Source organism: Staurois parvus, unplaced genomic scaffold (genome assembly GCF_062004578.1).
Source record: "Staurois parvus isolate SC_StPar_1 unplaced genomic scaffold, SC_StPar_1.0 ptg000691l, whole genome shotgun sequence".
In the NCBI taxonomy this organism is placed as follows: Eukaryota; Metazoa; Chordata; class Amphibia; order Anura; family Ranidae; genus Staurois; species Staurois parvus.
Window position 1 is genome coordinate 1005001 of NW_028318487.1, and position 17500 is coordinate 1022500.

A 17500-nucleotide genomic window follows, 5' to 3' on the forward strand; every position below is an offset into this window, starting at 1 on the left:
ACCTAGGACCTCTTGCAAATGACCTTCCTAAAGCATGACCTTGGCACCAAGTCAAACTTTTCACATCTTGTCTAGCAAATCCACTGGAGCAAAGCGAGTATTGGAAAAGGTCAGAGGTCAACCTTAACCGGTGGCCTAGTCCGCATGCCACAAAGTTGAGCAAGAGCTGCAGCAGACCGCGTGGCCTAATGGATAAGGCGTCTGACTTCGGATCAGAAGATTGAGGGTTCAAGTCCCTTCGTGGTCGGTGTCTTTGTTGCTCTTCAATTCCACTGGCCCTTACTTGTGAAATTCTCACTCCATTTATTCTTGGCCCAAGCACAAGTGTCACATTTAACAGCATGGCCTGGCAAAGCTCTCACAACTCTCTGATCTTCATGAACCCTGCTCCAAAAAATTCAAGGAAGACTTTTTACTCAGAGTATAGTATCAAGTCAATGAAACTCCAGGGCTATTGATCTGGTCAGTTAAGTAGCACAGGGCTTTGTTAATCACTTTCAGCTGCTTTGGTGTTAATGAAATCAACAACAGGTGCACTGGACGGGCAACAATGAGATGACCCCCAAAAGAGAAATGGTTTTACAGGCGGAGGCCACTGACATACAGTTTTTTCCCTGTTCATCTTTTTATTTTTCAGAGCGTTTTTCACTAGTTTTGTATTTGGCTAGCGTCCGTGTCACTACTGGTAGCATGAGGCGATCCCTGGACCCTACAGAGGTTGCACAGGCAGTCTAACTCCTCCAGCATGGCACATCAATACATGCCATTGCCAGCAGGGTTGCTATGTCTCCCAGCATAGTCTCACGAGCGTGGAGGAGATTCCGGGAGAAAGGCAGTTAATCTAGGAGAGCTGGACAGGGCCGTGGAAGGTCCTTAAGCCATCAGCAGGACCGGTATCTGCTTCTTTGTGCAAGGAGGAACAGGATGAGCACTGGCAGAGGCAGAGAAGATGATCTCCAGCATGTAAGTCCAGATATCCAGCATGCCACGTTTGTCCATTGAGATGTGACGTGCTTTAAAAGTGTTCCTTTCCTTGTTTTGAGCAGTGTTGTTTCTGTGGTAGCCCCAAAAAGCTGAGCGGTTGCGGTGGTTGTAGAGGAAAGTAAATGTGATTGTCAGAAGTGGGATTTGAACCCACGCCTCCATTTGGAGACCAGAACACACACGCAACGTGATGAGGGAACTCTTGAGTCTGGTGCCTTAGACCACTCGGCCATCCTGACAAGAGACACCAACTTCCCTGTCCTTCCTCTTGAAATGTCCTCTACACGTGGGGCTCTAGGAATCACTTAGCAACATGAAGGGGCTGTATTAACCCTGTGCACCTAGGACCTCTTGCAAATGACCTTCCTAAAGCATGACCTTGGCACCAAGTCAAACTTTTCACATCTTGTCTAGCAAATCCACTGGAGCAAAGCGAGTATTGGAAAAGGTCAGAGGTCAACCTTAACCGGTGGCCTAGTCCGCATGCCACAAAGTTGAGCAAGAGCTGCAGCAGACCGCGTGGCCTAATGGATAAGGCGTCTGACTTCGGATCAGAAGATTGAGGGTTCAAGTCCCTTCGTGGTCGGTGTCTTTGTTGCTCTTCAATTCCACTGGCCCTTACTTGTGAAATTCTCACTCCATTTATTCTTGGCCCAAGCACAAGTGTCACATTTAACAGCATGGCCTGGCAAAGCTCTCACAACTCTCTGATCTTCATGAACCCTGCTCCAAAAAATTCAAGGAAGACTTTTTACTCAGAGTATAGTATCAAGTCAATGAAACTCCAGGGCTATTGATCTGGTCAGTTAAGTAGCACAGGGCTTTGTTAATCACTTTCAGCTGCTTTGGTGTTAATGAAATCAACAACAGGTGCACTGGACGGGCAACAATGAGATGACCCCCAAAAGAGAAATGGTTTTACAGACGGAGGCCACTGACATACAGTTTTTTCTCTGCTCATCTTTTTATTTTTCAGAGCGTTTTTCACTAGTTTTGCATTTGGCTAGCGTCCGTGTCACTACTGGTAGCATGAGGCGATCCCTGGACCCTACAGAGGTTGCACAGGCAGTCTAACTCCTCCAGCATGGCACATCAATACATGCCATTGCCAGCAGGGTTGCTATGTCTCCCAGCATAGTCTCACGAGCGTGGAGGAGATTCCGGGAGACAGGCAGTTAATCTAGGAGAGCTGGACAAGGCCGTGGAAGGTCCTTAAGCCATCAGCAGGACCGGTATCTGCTTCTTTGTGCAAGGAGGAACAGGATGAGCACTGGCAGAGGCAGAGAAGATGATCTCCAGCATGTAAGTCCAGATATCCAGCATACCACGTTTGTCCATTGAGATGTGACGTGCTTTAAAAGTGTTCCTTTCCTTGTTTTGAGCAGTGTTGTTTCTGTGGTAGCCCCGAAAAGCTGAGCGGTTGCGGTGGTTGTAGAGGAAAGTAAATGTGATTGTCAGAAGTGGGATTTGAACCCACGCCTCCATTTGAAGACCAGAACACACACGCAATGTGAAGAAAGGAACTCTTGAGTCTGGCGCCTTAGACCACTCGGCCATCCTGACAAGAGACACCGACTTCCCTGTCCTTCCTCTTGAAATGTCCTCTACACGTGGGGCTCTAGGAATCACTTAGCAACATGAAGGGGCTGTATTAACCCTGTGCACCTAGGACCTCTTGCAAATGACCTTCCTAAAGCATGACCTTGGCACTAAGTCAAACTTTTCACATCTTGTCTAGCAAATCCACTGGAGCAAAGCGAGTATTGGAAAAGGTCAGAGGTCAACCTTAACCGGTGGCCTAGTCCGCATGCCACAAAGTTGAGCAAGAGCTGCGGCAGACCGCGTGGCCTAATGGATAAGGCGTCTGACTTCGGATCAGAAGATTGAGGGTTCAAGTCCCTTCGTGGTCAGTGTCTTTGTTGCTCTTCAATTCCACTGGCCCTTACTTGTGAAATTCTCACTCCATTTATTCTTGGCCCAAGCACAAGTGTCACATTTAACAGCATGGCCTGGCAAAGCTCTCACAACTCTCTGATCTTCATGAACCCTGCTCCAAAAAATTCAAGGAAAACTTTTTACTCAGAGTATAGTATCAAGTCAATGAAACTCCAGGGCTATTGATCTGGTCAGTTAAGTAGCACAGGGCTTTGTTAATCACTTTCAGCTGCTTTGGTGTTAATGAAATCAACAACAGGTGCACTGGACGGGCAACAATGAGATGACCCCCAAAAGAGAAATGGTTTTACAGGCGGAGGCCACTGACATACAGTTTTTTCCCTGCTCATCTTTTTATTTTTCAGAGCGTTTTTCACTAGTTTTGCATTTGGCTAGCGTCCGTGTCACTACTGGTAGCATGAGGCGATCCCTGGACCCTACAGAGGTTGCACAGGCAGTCTAACTCCTCCAGCATGGCACATCAATACATGCCATTGCCAGCAGGGTTGCTATGTCTCCCAGCATAGTCTCACGAGCGTGGAGGAGATTCCGGGAGACAGGCAGTTAATCTAGGAGAGCTGGACAGGGCCGTGGAAGGTCCTTAAGCCATCAGCAGGACCGGTATCTGCTTCTTTGTGCAAGGAGGAACAGGATGAGCACTGGCAGAGGCAGAGAAGATGATCTCCAGCATGTAAGTCCAGATATCCAGCATGCCACGTTTGTCCATTGAGATGTGACGTGCTTTAAAAGTGTTCCTTTCCTTGTTTTGAGCAGTGTTGTTTCTGTGGTAGCCCCGAAAAGCTGAGCGGTTGCGGTGGTTGTAGAGGAAAGTAAATGTGATTGTCAGAAGTGGGATTTGAACCCACGCCTCCATTTGGAGACCAGAACACACACGCAATGTGAAGAGGGAACTCTTGAGTCTGGCGCCTTAGACCACTCGGCCATCCTGACAAGAGACACTGACTTCCCTGTCCTTCCTCTTGAAATGTCCTCTACACGTGGGGCTCTAGGAATCACGTAGCAACATTAAGGGGCTGTATTAACCCTGTGCACCTAGGACCTCTTGCAAATGACCTTCCTAAAGCATGACCTTGGCACCAAGTCAAACTTTTCACATCTTGTCTAGCAAATCCACTGGAGCAAAGCGAGTATTGGAAAAGGTCAGAGGTCAACCTTAACCGGTGGCCTAGTCCGCATGCCACAAAGTTGAGCAAAAGCTGCGGCGGACCGCGTGGCCTAATGGATAAGGCATCTGACTTCGGATCAGAAGATTGAGGGTTCAAGTCCCTTCGTGGTCAGTGTCTTTGTTGCTCTTCAATTCCACTGGCCCTTACTTGTGAAATTCTCACTCCATTTATTCTTGGCCCAAGCACAAGTGTCACATTTAACAGCATGGCCTGGCAAAGCTCTCAAAACTCTCTGATCTTCATGAACCCTGCTCCAAAAAATTCAAGGAAAACTTTTTACTCAGAGTATAGTATCAAGTCAATGAAACTCCAGGGCTATTGATCTGGTCAGTTAAGTAGCACAGGGCTTTGTTAATCACTTTCAGCTGCTTTGGTGTTAATGAAATCAACAACAGGTGCACTGGACGGGCAACAATGAGATGACCCCCAAAAGAGAAATGGTTTTACAGGCGGAGGCCACTGACATACAGTTTTTTCCCTGCTCATCTTTTTATTTTTCAGAGCGTTTTTCACTAGTTTTGCATTTGGCTAGCGTCCGTGTCACTACTGGTAGCATGAGGCGATCCCTGGACCCTACAGAGGTTGCACAGGCAGTCTAACTCCTCCAGCATGGCACATCAATACATGCCATTGCCAGCAGGGTTGCTATGTCTCCCAGCATAGTCTCACGAGCGTGGAGGAGATTCCGGGAGACAGGCAGTTAATCTAGGAGAGCTGGACAGGGCCGTGGAAGGTCCTTAAGCCATCAGCAGGACCGGTATCTGCTTCTTTGTGCAAGGAGGAACAGGATGAGCACTGGCAGAGGCAGAGAAGATGATCTCCAGCATGTAAGTCCAGATATCCAGCATGCCACGTTTGTCCATTGAGATGTGACGTGCTTTAAAAGTGTTCCTTTCCTTGTTTTGAGCAGTGTTGTTTCTGTGGTAGCCCCGAAAAGCTGAGCGGTTGCGGTGGTTGTAGAGGAAAGTAAATGTGATTGTCAGAAGTGGGATTTGAACCCACGCCTCCATTTGGAGACCAGAACACACACGCAATGTGAAGAGGGAACTCTTGAGTCTGGCACCTTAGACCACTTGGCCATTCTGACAAGAGACACCCACTTCCCTGTCCTTCCTCTTGAAATGTCCTCTACACGTGGGGCTCTAGGAATCACTTAGCAACATGAAGGGGCTGTATTAACCCTGTGCACCTAGGACCTCTTGCAAATGACCTTCCTAAAGCATGACCTTGGCACCAAGTCAAACTTTTCACATCTTGTCTAGCAAATCCACTGGAGCAAAGCGAGTATTGGAAAAGGTCAGAGGTCAACCTTAACCGGTGGCCGAGTCCGCATGCCACAAAGTTGAGCAAGAGCTGCGCAGACCGTGTGGCTTAATGAATAAGGCGTCTGACTTCGGATCAGAAGATTGAGGGTTCAAGTCCCTTCGTGGTCGGTGTCTTTGTTGCTCTTCAATTCCACTGGCCCTTACTTGTGAAATTCTCACTCCATTTATTCTTGGCCCAAGCACAAGTGTCACATTTAACAGCATGGCCTGGCAAAGCTCTCACAACTCTCTGATCTTCATGAACCCTGCTCCAAAAAATTCAAGGAAGACTTTTTACTCAGAGTATAGTATCAAGTCAATGAAACTCCAGGGCTATTGATCTGGTCAGTTAAGTAGCACAGGGCTTTGTTAATCACTTTCAGCTGCTTTGGTGTTAATGAAATCAACAACAGGTGCACTGGACGGGCAACAATGAGATGACCCCCAAAAGAGAAATGGTTTTACAGGCGGAGGCCACTGACATACAGTTTTTTCCCTGCTTATCTTTTTATTTTTCAGAGCGTTTTTCACTAGTTTTGTATTTGGCTAGCGTCCGTGTCACTACTGGTAGCATGAGGCGATCCCTGGACCCTACAGAGGTTGCACAGGCAGTCTAACTCCTCCAGCATGGCACATCAATACATGCCATTGCCAGCAGGGTTGCTATGTCTCCCAGCATAGTCTCACGAGCGTGGAGGAGATTCCGGGAGACAGGCAGTTAATCTAGGAGAGCTGGACAGGGCCGTGGAAGGTCCTTAAGCCATCAGCAGGACCGGTATCTGCTTCTTTGTGCAAGGAGGAACAGGATGAGCACTGGCAGAGGCAGAGAAGATGATCTCCAGCATGTAAGTCCAGATATCCAGCATGCCACGTTTGTCCATTGAGATGTGACGTGCTTTAAAAGTGTTCCTTTCCTTGTTTTGAGCAGTGTTGTTTCTGTGGTAGCCCCAAAAACTGAGCAGTTGCGGTGGTTGTAGAGGAAAGTAAATGTGATTGTCAGAAGTGGGATTTGAACCCACGCCTCCATTTGGAGACCAGAACACACACGCAATGTGAAGAGGGAACTCTTGAGGCTGGTGCCTTAGACCACTCGGCCATCCTGACAAGAGACACCGACTTCCCTGTCCTTCCTCTTGAAATGTCCTCTACACGTGGGGCTCTAGGAATCACTTAGCAACATGAAGGGGCTGTATTAACCCTGTGCACCTAGGACCTCTTGCAAATGACCTTCCTAAAGCATGACCTTGGCACCAAGTCAAACTTTTCACATCTTGTCTAGCAAATCCACTGGAGCAAAGCGAGTATTGGAAAAGGTCAGAGGTCAACCTTAACCGGTGGCCTAGTCCGCATGCCACAAAGTTGAGCAAGAGCTGCAGCAGACCGCGTGGCCTAATGGATAAGGCGTCTGACTTCGGGTCAGAAGATTGAGGGTTCAAGTCCCTTCGTGGTCGGTGTCTTTGTTGCTCTTCAATTCCACTGGCCCTTACTTGTGAAATTCTCACTCCATTTATTCTTGGCCCAAGCACAAGTGTCACATTTAACAGCATGGCCTGGCAAAGCTTTCACAACTCTCTGATCTTCATGAACCCTGCTCCAAAAAATTCAAGGAAGACTTTTTACTCAGAGTATAGTATCAAGTCAAAGAAACTCCAGGGCTATTGATCTGGTCAGTTAAGTAGCACAGGGCTTTGTTAATCACTTTCAGCTGCTTTGGTGTTAATGAAATCAACAACAGGTGCACTGGACGGGCAACAATGAGATGACCCCCAAAAGAGAAATGGTTTTACAGGCGGAGGCCACTGACATACAGTTTTTTCCCTGCTCATCTTTTTATTTTTCAGAGCGTTTTTCACTAGTTTTGCATTTGGCTAGCGTCCGTGTCACTACTGGTAGCATGAGGCGATCCCTGGACCCTACAGAGGTTGCACAGGCAGTCTAACTCCTCCAGCATGGCACATCAATACATGCCATTGCCAGCAGGGTTGCTATGTCTCCCAGCATAGTCTCACGAGCGTGGAGGAGATTCCGGGAGACAGGCAGTTAATCTAGGAGAGCTGGACAGGGCCGTGGAAGGTCCTTAAGCCATCAGCAGGACCGGTATCTGCTTCTTTGTGCAAGGAGGAACAGGATGAGCACTGGCAGAGGCAGAGAAGATGATCTCCAGCATGTAAGTCCAGATATCCAGCATGCCACGTTTGTCCATTGAGATGTGACGTGCTTTAAAAGTGTTCCTTTCCTTGTTTTGAGCAGTGTTGTTTCTGTGGTAGCCCCAAAAAGCTGAGCGGTTGCGGTGGTTGTAGAGGAAAGTAAATGTGATTGTCAGAAGTGGGATTTGAACCCACGCCTCCATTTGGAGACCAGAACACACACGCAACGTGATGAGGGAACTCTTGAGTCTGGTGCCTTAGACCACTCGGCCATCCTGACAAGAGACACCAACTTCCCTGTCCTTCCTCTTGAAATGTCCTCTACACGTGGGGCTCTAGGAATCACTTAGCAACATGAAGGGGCTGTATTAACCCTGTGCACCTAGGACCTCTTGCAAATGACCTTCCTAAAGCATGACCTTGGCACCAAGTCAAACTTTTCACATCTTGTCTAGCAAATCCACTGGAGCAAAGCGAGTATTGGAAAAGGTCAGAGGTCAACCTTAACCGGTGGCCTAGTCCGCATGCCACAAAGTTGAGCAAGAGCTGCAGCAGACCGCGTGGCCTAATGGATAAGGCGTCTGACTTCGGATCAGAAGATTGAGGGTTCAAGTCCCTTCGTGGTCGGTGTCTTTGTTGCTCTTCAATTCCACTGGCCCTTACTTGTGAAATTCTCACTCCATTTATTCTTGGCCCAAGCACAAGTGTCACATTTAACAGCATGGCCTGGCAAAGCTCTCACAACTCTCTGATCTTCATGAACCCTGCTCCAAAAAATTCAAGGAAGACTTTTTACTCAGAGTATAGTATCAAGTCAATGAAACTCCAGGGCTATTGATCTGGTCAGTTAAGTAGCACAGGGCTTTGTTAATCACTTTCAGCTGCTTTGGTGTTAATGAAATCAACAACAGGTGCACTGGACGGGCAACAATGAGATGACCCCCAAAAGAGAAATGGTTTTACAGGCGGAGGCCACTGACATACAGTTTTTTCCCTGCTTATCTTTTTATTTTTCAGAGCGTTTTTCACTAGTTTTGTATTTGGCTAGCGTCCGTGTCACTACTGGTAGCATGAGGCGATCCCTGGACCCTACAGAGGTTGCACAGGCAGTCTAACTCCTCCAGCATGGCACATCAATACATGCCATTGCCAGCAGGGTTGCTATGTCTCCCAGCATAGTCTCACGAGCGTGGAGGAGATTCCGGGAGACAGGCAGTTAATCTAGGAGAGCTGGACAGGGCCGTGGAAGGTCCTTAAGCCATCAGCAGGACCGGTATCTGCTTCTTTGTGCAAGGAGGAACAGGATGAGCACTGGCAGAGGCAGAGAAGATGATCTCCAGCATGTAAGTCCAGATATCCAGCATGCCACGTTTGTCCATTGAGATGTGACGTGCTTTAAAAGTGTTCCTTTCCTTGTTTTGAGCAGTGTTGTTTCTGTGGTAGCCCCAAAAACTGAGCGGTTGCGGTGGTTGTAGAGGAAAGTAAATGTGATTGTCAGAAGTGGGATTTGAACCCACGCCTCCATTTGGAGACCAGAACACACACGCAATGTGAAGAGGGAACTCTTGAGGCTGGTGCCTTAGACCACTCGGCCATCCTGACAAGAGACACCGACTTCCCTGTCCTTCCTCTTGAAATGTCCTCTACACGTGGGGCTCTAGGAATCACTTAGCAACATGAAGGGGCTGTATTAACCCTGTGCACCTAGGACCTCTTGCAAATGACCTTCCTAAAGCATGACCTTGGCACCAAGTCAAACTTTTCACATCTTGTCTAGCAAATCCACTGGAGGAAAGCGAGTATTGGAAAAGGTCAGAGGTCAACCTTAACCGGTGGCCTAGTCCGCATGCCACAAAGTTGAGCAAGAGCTGCGGCAGACCGCGTGGCCTAATGGATAAGGCGTCTGACTTCGGATCAGAAGATTGAGGGTTCAAGTCCCTTCGTGGTCGGTGTCTTTGTTGCTCTTCAATTCCACTGGCCCTTACTTGTGAAATTCTCACTCCATTTATTCTTGGCCCAAGCACAAGTGTCACATTTAACAGCATGGCCTGGCAAAGCTTTCACAACTCTCTGATCTTCATGAACCCTGCTCCAAAAAATTCAAGGAAGACTTTTTACTCAGAGTATAGTATCAAGTCAAAGAAACTCCAGGGCTATTGATCTGGTCAGTTAAGTAGCACAGGGCTTTGTTAATCACTTTCAGCTGCTTTGGTGTTAATGAAATCAACAACAGGTGCACTGGACGGGCAACAATGAGATGACCCCCAAAAGAGAAATGGTTTTACAGGCGGAGGCCACTGACATACAGTTTTTTCCCTGCTCATCTTTTTATTTTTCAGAGCGTTTTTCACTAGTTTTGCATTTGGCTAGCGTCCGTGTCACTACTGGTAGCATGAGGCGATCCCTGGACCCTACAGAGGTTGCACAGGCAGTCTAACTCCTCCAGCATGGCACATCAATACATGCCATTGCCAGCAGGGTTGCTATGTCTCCCAGCATAGTCTCACGAGCGTGGAGGAGATTCCGGGAGACAGGCAGTTAATCTAGGAGAGCTGGACAGGGCCGTGGAAGGTCCTTAAGCCATCAGCAGGACCGGTATCTGCTTCTTTGTGCAAGGAGGAACAGGATGAGCACTGGCAGAGGCAGAGAAGATGATCTCCAGCATGTAAGTCCAGATATCCAGCATGCCACGTTTGTCCATTGAGATGTGACGTGCTTTAAAAGTGTTCCTTTCCTTGTTTTGAGCAGTGTTGTTTCTGTGGTAGCCCCAAAAAGCTGAGCGGTTGCGGTGGTTGTAGAGGAAAGTAAATGCGATTGTCAGAAGTGGGATTTGAACCCACGCCTCCATTTGGAGACCAGAACACACACGCAATGTGAAGAGGGAACTCTTGAGTCTGGCGCCTTAGACCACTCGGCCATCCTGACAAGAGACACTGACTTTCCTGTCCTTCCTCTTGAAATGTTCTCTACACGTGGGGCTCTAGGAATCACTTAGCAACATGAAGGGGCTGTATTAACCCTGTGCACCTAGGACCTCTTGCAAATGACCTTCCTAAAGCATGACCTTGGCACCAAGTCAAACTTTTCACATCTTGTCTAGCAAATCCACTGGAGCAAAGCGAGTATTGGAAAAGGTCAGAGGTCAACCTTAACCGGTGGCCTAGTCCGCATGCCACAAAGTTAAGCAAGAGCTGCGGCAGACCGCGTGGCCTAATGGATAAGGCGTCTGACTTCGGATCAGAAGATTGAGGGTTCAAGTCCCTTCGTGGTCGGTGTCTTTGTTGCTCTTCAATTCCACTGGCCCTTACTTGTGAAATTCTCACTCCATTTATTCTTGGCCCAAGCACAAGTGTCACATTTAACAGCATGGCCTGGCAAAGCTCTCACAACTCTCTGATCTTCATGAACCCTGCTCCAAAAAATTCAAGGAAGACTTTTTACTCAGAGTATAGTATCAAGTCAATGAAACTCCAGGGCTATTGATCTGGTCAGTTAAGTAGCACAGGGCTTTGTTAATCACTTTCAGCTGCTTTGGTGTTAATGAAATCAACAACAGGTGCACTGGACGGGCAACAATGAGATGACCCCCAAAAGAGAAATGGTTTTACAGACGGAGGCCACTGACATACAGTTTTTTCTCTGCTCATCTTTTTATTTTTCAGAGCGTTTTTCACTAGTTTTGCATTTGGCTAGCGTCCGTGTCACTACTGGTAGCATGAGGCGATCCCTGGACCCTACAGAGGTTGCACAGGCAGTCTAACTCCTCCAGCATGGCACATCAATACATGCCATTGCCAGCAGGGTTGCTATGTCTCCCAGCATAGTCTCACGAGCGTGGAGGAGATTCCGGGAGACAGGCAGTTAATCTAGGAGAGCTGGACAGGGCCGTGGAAGGTCCTTAAGCCATCAGCAGGACCGGTATCTGCTTCTTTGTGCAAGGAGGAACAGGATGAGCACTGGCAGAGGCAGAGAAGATGATCTCCAGCATGTAAGTCCAGATATCCAGCATACCACGTTTGTCCATTGAGATGTGACGTGCTTTAAAAGTGTTCCTTTCCTTGTTTTGAGCAGTGTTGTTTCTGTGGTAGCCCCGAAAAGCTGAGCGGTTGCGGTGGTTGTAGAGGAAAGTAAATGTGATTGTCAGAAGTGGGATTTGAACCCACGCCTCCATTTGAAGACCAGAACACACACGCAATGTGAAGAAAGGAACTCTTGAGTCTGGCGCCTTAGACCACTCGGCCATCCTGACAAGAGACACCGACTTCCCTGTCCTTCCTCTTGAAATGTTCTCTACACGTGGGGCTCTAGGAATCACTTAGCAACATGAAGGGGCTGTATTAACCCTGTGCACCTAGGACCTCTTGCAAATGACCTTCCTAAAGCATGACCTTGGCACTAAGTCAAACTTTTCACATCTTGTCTAGCAAATCCACTGGAGCAAAGCGAGTATTGGAAAAGGTCAGAGGTCAACCTTAACCGGTGGCCTAGTCCGCATGCCACAAAGTTGAGCAAGAGCTGCGGCAGACCGCGTGGCCTAATGGATAAGGCGTCTGACTTCGGATCAGAAGATTGAGGGTTCAAGTCCCTTCGTGGTCGGTGTCTTTGTTGCTCTTCAATTCCACTGGCCCTTACTTGTGAAATTCTCACTCCATTTATTCTTGGCCCAAGCACAAGTGTCACATTTAACAGCATGGCCTGGCAAAGCTCTCACAACTCTCTGATCTTCATGAACCCTGCTCCAAAAAATTCAAGGAAAACTTTTTACTCAGAGTATAGTATCAAGTCAATGAAACTCCAGGGCTATTGATCTGGTCAGTTAAGTAGCACAGGGCTTTGTTAATCACTTTCAGCTGCTTTGGTGTTAATGAAATCAACAACAGGTGCACTGGACGGGCAACAATGAGATGACCCCCAAAAGAGAAATGGTTTTACAGGCGGAGGCCACTGACATACAGTTTTTTCCCTGCTCATCTTTTTATTTTTCAGAGCGTTTTTCACTAGTTTTGCATTTGGCTAGCGTCCGTGTCACTACTGGTAGCATGAGGCGATCCCTGGACCCTACAGAGGTTGCACAGGCAGTCTAACTCCTCCAGCATGGCACATCAATACATGCCATTGCCAGCAGGGTTGCTATGTCTCCCAGCATAGTCTCACGAGCGTGGAGGAGATTCCGGGAGACAGGCAGTTAATCTAGGAGAGCTGGACAGGGCCGTGGAAGGTCCTTAAGCCATCAGCAGGACCGGTATCTGCTTCTTTGTGCAAGGAGGAACAGGATGAGCACTGGCAGAGGCAGAGAAGATGATCTCCAGCATGTAAGTCCAGATATCCAGCATGCCACGTTTGTCCATTGAGATGTGACGTGCTTTAAAAGTGTTCCTTTCCTTGTTTTGAGCAGTGTTGTTTCTGTGGTAGCCCCGAAAAGCTGAGCGGTTGCGGTGGTTGTAGAGGAAAGTAAATGTGATTGTCAGAAGTGGGATTTGAACCCACGCCTCCATTTGGAGACCAGAACACACACGCAATGTGAAGAGGGAACTCTTGAGTCTGGCGCCTTAGACCACTCGGCCATCCTGACAAGAGACACTGACTTCCCTGTCCTTCCTCTTGAAATGTCCTCTACACGTGGGGCTCTAGGAATCACGTAGCAACATTAAGGGGCTGTATTAACCCTGTGCACCTAGGACCTCTTGCAAATGACCTTCCTAAAGCATGACCTTGGCACCAAGTCAAACTTTTCACATCTTGTCTAGCAAATCCACTGGAGCAAAGCGAGTATTGGAAAAGGTCAGAGGTCAACCTTAACCGGTGGCCTAGTCCGCATGCCACAAAGTTGAGCAAAAGCTGCAGCGGACCGCGTGGCCTAATGGATAAGGCATCTGACTTCGGATCAGAAGATTGAGGGTTCAAGTCCCTTCGTGGTCGGTGTCTTTGTTGCTCTTCAATTCCACTGGCCCTTACTTGTGAAATTCTCACTCCATTTATTCTTGGCCCAAGCACAAGTGTCACATTTAACAGCATGGCCTGGCAAAGCTCTCAAAACTCTCTGATCTTCATGAACCCTGCTCCAAAAAATTCAAGGAAAACTTTTTACTCAGAGTATAGTATCAAGTCAATGAAACTCCAGGGCTATTGATCTGGTCAGTTAAGTAGCACAGGGCTTTGTTAATCACTTTCAGCTGCTTTGGTGTTAATGAAATCAACAACAGGTGCACTGGACGGGCAACAATGAGATGACCCCCAAAAGAGAAATGGTTTTACAGGCGGAGGCCACTGACATACAGTTTTTTCCCTGCTCATCTTTTTATTTTTCAGAGCGTTTTTCACTAGTTTTGCATTTGGCTAGCGTCCGTGTCACTACTGGTAGCATGAGGCGATCCCTGGACCCTACAGAGGTTGCACAGGCAGTCTAACTCCTCCAGCATGGCACATCAATACATGCCATTGCCAGCAGGGTTGCTATGTCTCCCAGCATAGTCTCACGAGCGTGGAGGAGATTCCGGGAGACAGGCAGTTAATCTAGGAGAGCTGGACAGGGCCGTGGAAGGTCCTTAAGCCATCAGCAGGACCGGTATCTGCTTCTTTGTGCAAGGAGGAACAGGATGAGCACTGGCAGAGGCAGAGAAGATGATCTCCAGCATGTAAGTCCAGATATCCAGCATGCCACGTTTGTCCATTGAGATGTGACGTGCTTTAAAAGTGTTCCTTTCCTTGTTTTGAGCAGTGTTGTTTCTGTGGTAGCCCCGAAAAGCTGAGCGGTTGCGGTGGTTGTAGAGGAAAGTAAATGTGATTGTCAGAAGTGGGATTTGAACCCACACCTCCATTTGGAGACCAGAACACACACGCAATGTGAAGAGGGAACTCTTGAGTCTGGCACCTTAGACCACTCGGCCATTCTGACAAGAGACACCCACTTCCCTGTCCTTCCTCTTGAAATGTCCTCTACACGTGGGGCTCTAGGAATCACTTAGCAACATGAAGGGGCTGTATTAACCCTGTGCACCTAGGACCTCTTGCAAATGACCTTCCTAAAGCATGACCTTGGCACCAAGTCAAACTTTTCACATCTTGTCTAGCAAATCCACTGGAGCAAAGCGAGTATTGGAAAAGGTCAGAGGTCAACCTTAACCGGTGGCCGAGTCCGCATGCCACAAAGTTGAGCAAGAGCTGCGCAGACCGTGTGGCTTAATGAATAAGGCGTCTGACTTCGGATCAGAAGATTGAGGGTTCAAGTCCCTTCGTGGTCGGTGTCTTTGTTGCTCTTCAATTCCACTGGCCCTTACTTGTGAAATTCTCACTCCATTTATTCTTGGCCCAAGCACAAGTGTCACATTTAACAGCATGGCCTGGCAAAGCTCTCACAACTCTCTGATCTTCATGAACCCTGCTCCAAAAAATTCAAGGAAGACTTTTTACTCAGAGTATAGTATCAAGTCAATGAAACTCCAGGGCTATTGATCTGGTCAGTTAAGTAGCACAGGGCTTTGTTAATCACTTTCAGCTGCTTTGGTGTTAATGAAATCAACAACAGGTGCACTGGACGGGCAACAATGAGATGACCCCCAAAAGAGAAATGGTTTTACAGGCGGAGGCCACTGACATACAGTTTTTTCCCTGCTTATCTTTTTATTTTTCAGAGCGTTTTTCACTAGTTTTGTATTTGGCTAGCGTCCGTGTCACTACTGGTAGCATGAGGCGATCCCTGGACCCTACAGAGGTTGCACAGGCAGTCTAACTCCTCCAGCATGGCACATCAATACATGCCATTGCCAGCAGGGTTGCTATGTCTCCCAGCATAGTCTCACGAGCGTGGAGGAGATTCCGGGAGACAGGCAGTTAATCTAGGAGAGCTGGACAGGGCCGTGGAAGGTCCTTAAGCCATCAGCAGGACCGGTATCTGCTTCTTTGTGCAAGGAGGAACAGGATGAGCACTGGCAGAGGCAGAGAAGATGATCTCCAGCATGTAAGTCCAGATATCCAGCATGCCACGTTTGTCCATTGAGATGTGACGTGCTTTAAAAGTGTTCCTTTCCTTGTTTTGAGCAGTGTTGTTTCTGTGGTAGCCCCAAAAACTGAGCGGTTGCGGTGGTTGTAGAGGAAAGTAAATGCGATTGTCAGAAGTGGGATTTGAACCCACGCCTCCATTTGGAGACCAGAACACACACGCAATGTGAAGAGGGAACTCTTGAGTCTGGTGCCTTAGACCACTCGGCCATCCTGACAAGAGACACCGACTTCCCTGTCCTTCCTCTTGAAATGTCCTCTACACGTGGGGCTCTAGGAATCACTTAGCAACATGAAGGGGCTGTATTAACCCTGTGCACCTAGGACCTCTTGCAAATGACCTTCCTAAAGCATGACCTTGGCACCAAGTCAAACTTTTCACATCTTGTCTAGCAAATCCACTGGAGCAAAGCGAGTATTGGAAAAGGTCAGAGGTCAACCTTAACCGGTGGCCTAGTCCGCATGCCACAAAGTTGAGCAAGAGCTGCGGCAGACCGCGTGGCCTAATGGATAAGGCGTCTGACTTCGGATCAGAAGATTGAGGGTTCAAGTCCCTTCGTGGTCGGTGTCTTTGTTGCTCTTCAATTCCACTGGCCCTTACTTGTGAAATTCTCACTCCATTTATTCTTGGCCCAAGCACAAGTGTCACATTTAACAGCATGGCCTGGCAAAGCTCTCACAACTCTCTGATCTTCATGAACCCTGCTCCAAAAAATTCAAGGAAGACTTTTTACTCAGAGTATAGTATCAAGTCAATGAAACTCCAGGGCTATTGATCTGGTCAGTTAAGTAGCACAGGGCTTTGTTAATCACTTTCAGCTGCTTTGGTGTTAATGAAATCAACAACAGGTGCACTGGACGGGCAACAATGAGATGACCCCCAAAAGAGAAATGGTTTTACAGGCGGAGGCCACTGACATACAGTTTTTTCCCTGCTCATCTTTTTATTTTTCAGAGCGTTTTTCACTAGTTTTGCATTTGGCTAGCGTCCGTGTCACTACTGGTAGCATGAGGCGATCCCTGGACCCTACAGAGGTTGCACAGGCAGTCTAACTCCTCCAGCATGGCACATCAATACATGCCATTGCCAGCAGGGTTGCTATGTCTCCCAGCATAGTCTCACGAGCGTGGAGGAGATTCCGGGAGACAGGCAGTTAATCTAGGAGAGCTGGACAGGGCCGTGGAAGGTCCTTAAGCCATCAGCAGGACCGGTATCTGCTTCTTTGTGCAAGGAGGAACAGGGTGAGCACTGGCAGAGGCAGAGAAGATGATCTCCAGCATGTAAGTCCAGATATCCAGCATGCCACGTTTGTCCATTGAGATGTGACGTGCTTTAAAAGTGTTCCTTTCCTTGTTTTGAGCAGTGTTGTTTCTGTGGTAGCCCCGAAAAGCTGAGCAGTTGCAGTGGTTGTAGAGGAAAGTAAATGTGATTGTCAGAAGTGGGATTTGAACCCACGCCTCCATCTGGAGACCAGAACACACACGCAATGTGAAGAGGGAACTCTTGAGTCTGGCGCCTTAGACCACTCGGCCATCCTGACAAGAGACACCAACTTCCCTGTCCTTCCTCTTGAAATGTCCTCTACACGTGGGGCTCTAGGAATCACTTAGCAACATGAAGGGGCTGTATTAACCCTGTGCACCTAGGACCTCTTGCAAATGACCTTCCTAAAGCATGACCTTGGCACCAAGTCAAAATTTTCACATCTTGTCTAGCAAATCCACTGGAGCAAAGCGAGTATTGGAAAAGGTCAGAGGTCAACCTTAACCGGTGGCCTAGTCCGCATGCCACAAAGTTGAGCAAGAGCTGCGGCAGACCGCGTGGCCTAATGGATAAGGCGTCTGACTTCGGATCAGAAGATTGAGGGTTCAAGTCCCTTCGTGGTCGGTGTCTTTGTTGCTCTTCAATTCCACTGGCCCTTACTTGTGAAATTCTCACTCCATT

At 48.1% G+C, this 17500-nt stretch overlaps 23 non-coding genes across 23 annotated transcripts; 12 read left to right on the top strand and 11 right to left on the bottom strand.

The window, feature by feature from the left end:
• The first annotated feature begins 174 nt into the window (after window positions 1-174).
• Window positions 175-247, top strand: TRNAR-UCG (transfer RNA arginine (anticodon UCG)). Its single transcript has one exon. It is a non-coding gene; the product is annotated as a tRNA-Arg (tRNA).
• Window positions 248-1113: 866 nt separating this feature from the next.
• TRNAL-CAA (transfer RNA leucine (anticodon CAA)) lies at window positions 1114-1223 on the bottom strand. Its single transcript has 2 exons — window positions 1186-1223; window positions 1114-1159 (listed from the first exon to the last, which is right to left on the bottom strand). It is a non-coding gene; the product is annotated as a tRNA-Leu (tRNA).
• Window positions 1224-1497: 274 nt separating this feature from the next.
• Window positions 1498-1570, top strand: TRNAR-UCG (transfer RNA arginine (anticodon UCG)). Its single transcript has one exon. It is a non-coding gene; the product is annotated as a tRNA-Arg (tRNA).
• An 866-nt stretch (window positions 1571-2436) lies between these two features.
• TRNAL-CAA (transfer RNA leucine (anticodon CAA)) lies at window positions 2437-2547 on the bottom strand. The gene is made up of 2 exons: window positions 2510-2547; window positions 2437-2482 (listed from the first exon to the last, which is right to left on the bottom strand). It is a non-coding gene; the product is annotated as a tRNA-Leu (tRNA).
• A 274-nt stretch (window positions 2548-2821) lies between these two features.
• Window positions 2822-2894, top strand: TRNAR-UCG (transfer RNA arginine (anticodon UCG)). The gene has a single exon. It is a non-coding gene; the product is annotated as a tRNA-Arg (tRNA).
• Window positions 2895-3760: 866 nt separating this feature from the next.
• Window positions 3761-3870, bottom strand: TRNAL-CAA (transfer RNA leucine (anticodon CAA)). The gene is made up of 2 exons: window positions 3833-3870; window positions 3761-3806 (listed from the first exon to the last, which is right to left on the bottom strand). It is a non-coding gene; the product is annotated as a tRNA-Leu (tRNA).
• A 274-nt stretch (window positions 3871-4144) lies between these two features.
• TRNAR-UCG (transfer RNA arginine (anticodon UCG)) lies at window positions 4145-4217 on the top strand. The gene has a single exon. It is a non-coding gene; the product is annotated as a tRNA-Arg (tRNA).
• Window positions 4218-5083: 866 nt separating this feature from the next.
• On the bottom strand, window positions 5084-5193 carry TRNAL-CAA (transfer RNA leucine (anticodon CAA)). The gene is made up of 2 exons: window positions 5156-5193; window positions 5084-5129 (listed from the first exon to the last, which is right to left on the bottom strand). It is a non-coding gene; the product is annotated as a tRNA-Leu (tRNA).
• A 1595-nt stretch (window positions 5194-6788) lies between these two features.
• Window positions 6789-6861, top strand: TRNAR-UCG (transfer RNA arginine (anticodon UCG)). The gene has a single exon. It is a non-coding gene; the product is annotated as a tRNA-Arg (tRNA).
• An 866-nt stretch (window positions 6862-7727) lies between these two features.
• On the bottom strand, window positions 7728-7837 carry TRNAL-CAA (transfer RNA leucine (anticodon CAA)). The gene is made up of 2 exons: window positions 7800-7837; window positions 7728-7773 (listed from the first exon to the last, which is right to left on the bottom strand). It is a non-coding gene; the product is annotated as a tRNA-Leu (tRNA).
• Window positions 7838-8111: 274 nt separating this feature from the next.
• TRNAR-UCG (transfer RNA arginine (anticodon UCG)) lies at window positions 8112-8184 on the top strand. The gene has a single exon. It is a non-coding gene; the product is annotated as a tRNA-Arg (tRNA).
• Window positions 8185-9433: 1249 nt separating this feature from the next.
• On the top strand, window positions 9434-9506 carry TRNAR-UCG (transfer RNA arginine (anticodon UCG)). Its single transcript has one exon. It is a non-coding gene; the product is annotated as a tRNA-Arg (tRNA).
• An 866-nt stretch (window positions 9507-10372) lies between these two features.
• TRNAL-CAA (transfer RNA leucine (anticodon CAA)) lies at window positions 10373-10482 on the bottom strand. Its single transcript has 2 exons — window positions 10445-10482; window positions 10373-10418 (listed from the first exon to the last, which is right to left on the bottom strand). It is a non-coding gene; the product is annotated as a tRNA-Leu (tRNA).
• A 274-nt stretch (window positions 10483-10756) lies between these two features.
• Window positions 10757-10829, top strand: TRNAR-UCG (transfer RNA arginine (anticodon UCG)). Its single transcript has one exon. It is a non-coding gene; the product is annotated as a tRNA-Arg (tRNA).
• An 866-nt stretch (window positions 10830-11695) lies between these two features.
• Window positions 11696-11806, bottom strand: TRNAL-CAA (transfer RNA leucine (anticodon CAA)). Its single transcript has 2 exons — window positions 11769-11806; window positions 11696-11741 (listed from the first exon to the last, which is right to left on the bottom strand). It is a non-coding gene; the product is annotated as a tRNA-Leu (tRNA).
• Window positions 11807-12080: 274 nt separating this feature from the next.
• On the top strand, window positions 12081-12153 carry TRNAR-UCG (transfer RNA arginine (anticodon UCG)). The gene has a single exon. It is a non-coding gene; the product is annotated as a tRNA-Arg (tRNA).
• Window positions 12154-13019: 866 nt separating this feature from the next.
• On the bottom strand, window positions 13020-13129 carry TRNAL-CAA (transfer RNA leucine (anticodon CAA)). The gene is made up of 2 exons: window positions 13092-13129; window positions 13020-13065 (listed from the first exon to the last, which is right to left on the bottom strand). It is a non-coding gene; the product is annotated as a tRNA-Leu (tRNA).
• A 274-nt stretch (window positions 13130-13403) lies between these two features.
• TRNAR-UCG (transfer RNA arginine (anticodon UCG)) lies at window positions 13404-13476 on the top strand. Its single transcript has one exon. It is a non-coding gene; the product is annotated as a tRNA-Arg (tRNA).
• An 866-nt stretch (window positions 13477-14342) lies between these two features.
• On the bottom strand, window positions 14343-14452 carry TRNAL-CAA (transfer RNA leucine (anticodon CAA)). Its single transcript has 2 exons — window positions 14415-14452; window positions 14343-14388 (listed from the first exon to the last, which is right to left on the bottom strand). It is a non-coding gene; the product is annotated as a tRNA-Leu (tRNA).
• A 1211-nt stretch (window positions 14453-15663) lies between these two features.
• TRNAL-CAA (transfer RNA leucine (anticodon CAA)) lies at window positions 15664-15773 on the bottom strand. The gene is made up of 2 exons: window positions 15736-15773; window positions 15664-15709 (listed from the first exon to the last, which is right to left on the bottom strand). It is a non-coding gene; the product is annotated as a tRNA-Leu (tRNA).
• A 274-nt stretch (window positions 15774-16047) lies between these two features.
• TRNAR-UCG (transfer RNA arginine (anticodon UCG)) lies at window positions 16048-16120 on the top strand. Its single transcript has one exon. It is a non-coding gene; the product is annotated as a tRNA-Arg (tRNA).
• Window positions 16121-16986: 866 nt separating this feature from the next.
• TRNAL-CAA (transfer RNA leucine (anticodon CAA)) lies at window positions 16987-17096 on the bottom strand. The gene is made up of 2 exons: window positions 17059-17096; window positions 16987-17032 (listed from the first exon to the last, which is right to left on the bottom strand). It is a non-coding gene; the product is annotated as a tRNA-Leu (tRNA).
• Window positions 17097-17370: 274 nt separating this feature from the next.
• Window positions 17371-17443, top strand: TRNAR-UCG (transfer RNA arginine (anticodon UCG)). Its single transcript has one exon. It is a non-coding gene; the product is annotated as a tRNA-Arg (tRNA).
• The last annotated feature ends 57 nt before the right edge of the window (window positions 17444-17500 follow it).